The sequence below is a fragment of the Symphalangus syndactylus genome, chromosome 3 (assembly GCF_028878055.3).
Source record: "Symphalangus syndactylus isolate Jambi chromosome 3, NHGRI_mSymSyn1-v2.1_pri, whole genome shotgun sequence".
Lineage (NCBI taxonomy): Eukaryota > Metazoa > Chordata > Mammalia > Primates > Hylobatidae > Symphalangus > Symphalangus syndactylus.
In genome coordinates, this window is record NC_072425.2 from 12,391,814 (window position 1) to 12,399,037 (window position 7,224).

At 48.9% G+C, this 7,224-nt stretch overlaps 1 protein-coding gene across 7 annotated transcripts in view; it reads left to right on the plus strand.

Annotated features, from left to right (window-relative positions):
- Positions 1-4,154: 4,154 nt before the first annotated feature.
- SETX (senataxin) overlaps positions 4,155-7,224 on the plus strand; it is a 94,094-nt gene continuing 91,024 nt past the window's right edge. For 2 of the 7 annotated variants that reach the window (XM_055270603.2, XM_055270607.2), the window contains exons 1-2: positions 5,544-5,889; positions 7,055-7,161. The gene's annotated coding sequence lies outside the window, so the exon portion shown is untranslated. Of the gene's footprint in view, positions 4,200-4,878; positions 4,968-5,382; positions 5,492-5,543; positions 6,171-7,054; positions 7,162-7,224 lie in introns of those variants that run through there. The other 5 variants (XM_055270604.2, XM_063635703.1, XM_055270606.2 and 2 more) reach the window with 5 other exon arrangements.

Here is a 7,224-nt window from a genome sequence, read left to right on the forward strand (position 1 = left end):
GCCTCCTGAGCAGCTGGGATTACAGGCACCTGCCACCATGCCCAGCTAATTTTTGTATTTTTACTAGAGATGGGGTTTCACATGTTGGTCAGGCTGGTCTCGATCTCCTGACCTCGTGATCCGCCCGCCTCAGCCTCCCAAAATGCTGGGATTACAGGCGTGAGCCACCACGCCCGGCCTAACATCCCATTTTCAATAATGGATGTAACACTCAGATATAAGATCATTAAAGAAACAGAGGAAATGAATGACACTATAAACCAACTAGCCCTAACAGGAATATACAGAACATTCCAACCAGCAGCAGCAGAATAGACATTCTTCTCGTGTGCACATGAAAACATTGTCTAGAACAGGTCATATGTTAGGCCTCAAGCAATTTTCCATACATTTAAAAAGGTTGAAATCATGAAACGTATATTCTCTGACCACAATAGAATGAAACTACAAATAACAGACGGAAGACAAAAAAATTCAAAAATATGTGGAAATTAAACAACATGCTCTAAAACAACCAATGAGTCAAAGAAGAAATCAAAAGGGAAGTTAAACACTTTGGGCTGGGTGTGGTGTCTCACACCTGTAATCCCAGCACTTTGGTAAGCCCAGGTGGGAGAACTGCTTGAGCTCAGGAGTTGGAGCCCAGCTTGGGCAACATAGCAAGACCTTGTCTCTACCAAAAAAAAAAAAAATCAACCAGGCGTGCTGGCATTTGCCTGTAGTCCCAGCTACTTGGGATGCTGAGGTAGGAGGATCGCTTGAGCCCTGGATGTCAAGGTTATAGTGAGCTGTGATCATACCACTGCACTTCACCCAGGGCGACAAAGAACGATTCTGTCTCAAAAATAAATAAATAGATAAAATAAAATACTTTGAGACAAAAGAACACAAAAATACAACATGCCAAAATCTATGGGATGTAGCAAAAGCAGTGTTCCAAGGACAAATTATAGCTGTAGACACCTACATTAAAAAAGAAGAAATACCTCGAATCAATAACCTACTCTTTTACCCCCAGATGGCTGCGGAATTTGTTTGCTTAATGCATAATAGTCCTGGCAAAAATCAGTTAACCAACACTGAGAGATTTGTAATGAAATGCCAACTTTAAATATTCATTACACCTTGATAGAAATTAGAGTTTACACAAATAAATAAATTTTTGATATTGTCAGCCAATATAAAATGAATGTAATATGACTGATAGGATGGCAAGAAGGCATTTATACATTTTTCTCTAACATCTGACCACAGTTTAAGTTGCATAATATCTTCTCTCCAGATAAAAATAGTATATTGATTTCTATAGCAAAGATTTTCTTGTACAAAAATCAAACAATGGATAAGTCACAACTGTAAAATATATATAGGATTAAAAAAACACATCAAACAGGTTCTGAAACTAAATAATAACTAGGAGGAGGAGGAGGATAGAGCCCTTTTAGGGGGCTTGTTTTCATCCACTTGAATGTGTGTAGGGTTTGTCTTCTGAGCGACAAAGTTCTGACTTGTCTCATAAAAGCCATTTACTCTGACCAAACTTCTAAGTAAACACACAAAACACTTCTAATATTAAACATTGAAATAAATGTGGGCTATACATTCAAGAAAGATTAATAGGACTAATTTTTATTAATAAGATTAATAAGGTAATAATCTACCCACTCATTCCAGTTCAGGATCGCGGATGGCCAGAATCTTTCCTGGTGCCAGGTGGGTGCCAACTCTGGACAAGATGCCATCCCTTTGCAGGGTATACACTCATACACACACTCATGCTCACTCAGACTAGGACGATGTAGACATGCCAATCAACCTAACTGGCACATCTTTGGAATTGGGAAGGAAATCAGAGTACCTGGAGGAAACCCACACAGACATAGGGAGAAGGGGCAAACTCCACACACAAAGTGGCCTCAGGGCCAGGCGCGGTGGCTCACGCCTGTAATCCCAGCACTTTGGGAGGCTGAGGCGGGCGGATCACGAGGTCAGGAGTTCAAGACCAGCCTGGTCAACATGGTGAAACCCAGTCTCTACTAAAAATACAAAAATTAGCTGGGCTTGGTGGTGCGTGCCTATAATCCCAGCTACTTGGGAGGCTGAGGCAGGAGAATTGCTTGAACCGGAACCCGGGAGGCGGAGCTTGCAGTGAGCCAAGATCGCACCACTGCACTCCAGAGCCTGGGCTACAGAGGGAGACTCCGTCTCAAAAAAAAAGCCTTGAGCAGGAATGGATTTTTTTTTTTTCTCATCAATGTTATAACAAAACCACATTGAACAAAATGATCTTATTAGAGAACCTGCTATACTTAATATTGTTAAGGTGTCAATTGATTCCCCAGATGTATCTAAAAATACAATTCAATCCCTATAAAAATTCCAACTGCTTGTACTTATTTATTTGCAGAAATGGACAAGCCAATTCTAAATATTCACATGGAATAGCAAGGGACCTTAAGTAGCTAAAACAATTTTGAAAAAGAAGAACGATACTGGAGGACTCATACTTCCCAGTCTTTTTTTTTTGGAGACGAGGTCTCACTGTCGCCCAGGCTGGAGTGCCATGGCACAATCTCGGCTCATTGCAAACCTCGCCTCACGGGTTCAAGCCATTCTCCTGTCTCAGCCTCCCAAGTAGCTGGAACTATGGACACGCACCACTAAGCCTGGCTAATTTTTGTATTTTTAGTAGAGACGGGGTTTCACCATGTTGGCCAGGCTGGTCTTGAACTCCTGACCTCAGGTGACCTGCCCACCTCAGCTTCCCAAAGTACTGGGATTACAGGCCTGAGCCATCGCGCCTGGCCATGTTTATGGTTTCATCAGCTTTAGAAGTTTGTAATTTGTACTTATTTATTCATTCCAAATAAGTATTAATTTTCATTTCTAATTTTATATTTACAAAGTCTATTGCAGTGCTTCTGTTTAACATTCTATAGGTTGTGTAAGTTTTGGGCTCAACAATCCCTGAATGCACCTTGAATCAATGAGTCTCAGGACATAACATTGAGCGTAAAAAGCAATTTGCAGAAAAATACATCCTCCATAATTCCGTAAACAGAGTTAAAAAGCATGTAAAATTTATATGTTGTTTACAGACAAAAACAAATGTGGGAAGATGATAAGGCCCAGAAAGGGCTTCAGGGACAGGAGGAAATTATGACTTTTGTGGGCTCTGGGCACACGTTACCTTCATGGCACTTTTCTCCATTAAAAAAATGATAAAAATTATATTTTATGGCCGAGTGCGGCGACTCAAGCCTGTAATCCCAGCACTTTGGGAGGCCGAGGCGGGCGGACCACGAGGTCAGGAAATCGAGACCATCCTGGCTAACACAGTGAAACCCCGTCTCTACTAAAAATACAAAAAATTAGCCGGGCACTGTGGCTCACGCCTGTAATCCCAGCACTTTGGGAGGCCGAGGCGGGCGGATCACGAGGTCAGGAGATCGAGACCATCCTGGCTAACATGGTGAAACCCCGTCTCTACTAAAAATACAAAAAATTAGCCGGGCGAGGTGGCGGGCGCCTGTAGTCCCAGCTACTCGGGAGGCTGAGGCAGGAGAATGGCGTGAATCCGGGAGGTGGAGCTTGCAGTGAGCCGAGATCGTGCCACTGCACTCCAGCCTGGGCCACAGAGCCAGACTCCGTCTCAAAAAATAAAATAAAATAAAATAAAATAAATAAAAAATTAGCCAGGCGTGGTGGCACGTGCCTGTAGTCCCAGCTACTCGGGAGGCTGAGACAGAATGGCGTGAACCCGGGAGGCGGAGCTTGCAGTGAGCCGAGATGGCGCCACTGCACTCCAGCCTGGGCGACAGAGCGAGACTCCTCTCAAAAAAAAAAAAAAAATTATATTTTATGACTGTGTTGGTATAAAGGCTGTGTTGCTATATTAGTGTTATATGGTAAAACAAAATATGTTCAAAATATTTGACAGCTTGAAGAAGTAGAAAAGAGGAAAATAACGGTCAACGCGTGCTACTCCGTGGACGGTTAAATTTGCATAACGGCCACCACGCCCTTCCAACAAGCCACGCCCCCTTGCTAGAATCTTCGGTTGCCTGGGGCCTTTCCCGCAGTGTTCCCCCGGGCTTGCTCCTCATCCTCGGGCCAGGGTTCTCCTCGATAAGGCTGTATCTGACCCACTTTTCCCAAGCTTTTCCCAAGCCGGCCCATCTCAGCCTCTTCTTTATCGCGTGAGTCACTACTACTGATTGCTTAATTTCCCTGTCTCCTCTATTAACTGTAAGATGGTGACGCTGCATCATTGGGGTCAGTAGTAGGTGTTACTAAAAGGGGGTAGGGGCCGGGCGCGGTGGATCACGCCTGTAATCCCTGTACTTTGGGAGGTCGAGGCGGGGCGGATCACTTGAGGTTGGGAGTTTGAGACCATCCTGGCCAACATGGTGAAACCCCGTCTCTACTAAAAATATGAACATTAGCCGGGCGTGGTGGCAGGTGCCTGTAATCCCAGCTACTCGGGAGGCTGACGCAGGAGAATCGCTTGAACCCAGGAGGCGGAGGTTGCCGTGAGTCGAGATTGAGCCACTGCACTTCAGCCTGGGTGACACAGCGAGACTCCATCTCAAAAAAAAAAAAAAAAAGCGGGGGGCCGGGGGGTAGGCTTTCCAGTGGATTTTACTCTTTTTTATTTATTTATAGACTTTTCTGAGACAGGGTCTTGCTTTGTTCCCCAGCCTGGAGTGTAGTGGCACAGTCACGGCTCACTGCAGTCTCGATCTTCTGGGCTCAGTGGATCCCCCCCGCCTCAGCCTCCCAACAAGCTGGGCCCACAGGTGCTAATTTTTTTTTTTTTTTTTCCTGAGAGTGTCGCTCCTTTGCCCAGGCTGGAGTGCAGTGGTGTGATCTCAGCTCACTGCAACCTCTGCCTCCCAGGTTCAAGCCATTCTCATGCCTCAGCCTCCTGAGTAGCTGGGATTACAGGCACCCGCCCCCACACCCAGGTAATTTTTTTATTTTTAGTAAAGACGGAGTTTCACCATGTTGGTCAGGCTGGTCTCGAACTCCTGACCTCAGGTGATCCACCCGCCTCGGCCTCCCAAAGTGCTGGGATTACAGGCGTGAGCCACCGCGCCCGGCCTCGGTGGCCGAGTTTTAATTTTTTTTGTAGATACGGGTGTCTCGCTATGTTGCACAGGCTGGTCTCTCTGAACTGCGGGCTCAAGCGAGCTCTCGCCTGGGCCTCCCAAAGCGGTGGGATTAGAAGCGGGAGCCACCGCGCCGCCGCGGGATTTACTCTGCTGTGTTGCGCATCGCGCGCATTGTTCGCAAGACCTAAGGTTTCTCTTTCTGTAATATAAAGGATATACACATATTCTTCCGAAATTACACGTTTCCATAATTTACATTACATTTTAGGTCTTTAAAGGAAATCTAAAGAGAAAAATTACTTCGTCACCGTAGTACACCCGCTGAGACACCTGAGGCGTGGAAAAAAGAAAAAAGACGGAACGGAAATGGCTAGCGGGTAAGGGCTGACCCCACCCACAGTGGAGCTCAACCCGGAGCCGCCCCGCCCGCAGGAAGCCCCGGGCGGGGCCGAGGTCAAGGTTCCGCGGCAAATTCTCCCCGTCCACCCTGACGAGGACTCGGGATTGGTCGGGCCCCAGCTGCCCGGACGTGACGCCAGCGCCCCGCGTGGGCCGTGCACCGCGGCCGCTCTTCCCATGCCCCTCCCCCTGGGGGGGTACCAAAACCAGAAGGCGGGGGCGGGGCCTGCGGCTGGCCGACTCGGTGCGGGGGGCGGGGCCTACCTCGCGGCAACAGCTGGTTGGTAACTGCGGCTGCGGGCCCGCACTTCCGCCGGTGGCCGAGAGCGGGGCCGGGTATGGAGGTGGGCTAGAGGCCGACGCCACGCAGAGCGCGGTGAGGGTAGCGGCGGGCTGGAGGCCGCAGGTCTGGCGGGCGTGAGCGCAGGCGCAGCTTGTGCTTGCCGGGCCGCGTCGGGGAACCATCGCGGCGCTTAGGTCCCGGTGGGCGGATGGGGGAAGAGTCGGCGCTGGCTCGGCCGCTTCCCTCGGCGCGGGGGCGGGAGCACCCCTTGACGGCTGGCGGCCGCCTGTTGCCTTCCTGCGCGCTGGACCCGGCCGCTGCGACCCCCTGTCCTTCTGTTGTCTACACTGCGGTCTCGTGTGAACTGCTTTTTGGTGTGGACACTGCGTAGTTTCTTTGGGGCTGAGCGGGAGGTCTCGGGGTGGAAAGTGTCGGTTCCCTCCACACGCTCGTCCACCTCCCGCCTGGAGTCCCTCCCTTTGTTGTTTTTTTCTTTTTTCTTCTTCTTTTTTTTTTTTCGAGACAGGGTCTCGCTCTGTCACCCAGGCTGAAGTGCAGGGGAGCAATCACGGCTTGCCGCAACCTCGACTTCCTGGGCTCCAGCCATCCTTCCGCCTCATCCCCCCGAGTAGCTGGGACCATAGGCGCGCGTCACCACGCCCGGCTAATTAAAAACAAAATGTGTTGCAGAGACAGGGCCTGGCTGTGTTGCCCAGCCTGGGCTCAGCTACTCCAGGGATCCTCCGAGCCGCCGCGCCCGGCCGGTCCGTTCGTTTGGAGGAGAGTCCGTTTCTCCCACTTGGAGGGGCTGGAGCTTTTGCTGCTGGCCACAGGGCTTTCTCCGTCCTCCCCAACTTCTGGGATCTAAGGATGTGCCCAGAAACTTGCACGACCCAAGTGAAACGGGGATGACTGCCTTGAGGGAAAGGAGCTCCACAAGGAGAAGGCCGAGTGTGGTATTTGATAAGTGACACAGCTGAGGATCCTAGGATTGATGTTACCTGCGCAGGCTAATAACTTGGGGGATTTTTGGCTCGGTGCCTAGCTATCCCCGTGAGTGGGGACAGCCCCCTGTGGAACTGGGAGTCAGAATTGCAGTTCTGCTGTTACCTGGAAGTCCACAGCCAAGTTGTCTAATCTATCTGGGCTTCCTCATCAGCCAGCAGTATCTGTCTGTAATAGGATTGATACCAGGCTCAGATGAGATAAAGAGTATAAATGCCACTTACTAATTTCGTTTTTTGTTTTTTAATTTCAGAAATGTTCTTTTGGGGCCAGAGTCTGGGCATATATGAATGCAAATCCGTGTTTGTTCACAACTAAGCCCAGCTGAGACGATCACTTTTCTGTAGGCCATTTGCCCAGGTAATAATTTTTTTTTTAACAGGAGTTCAGAGCACCAAGGTAAGTGCAGTGATGGAAACATGT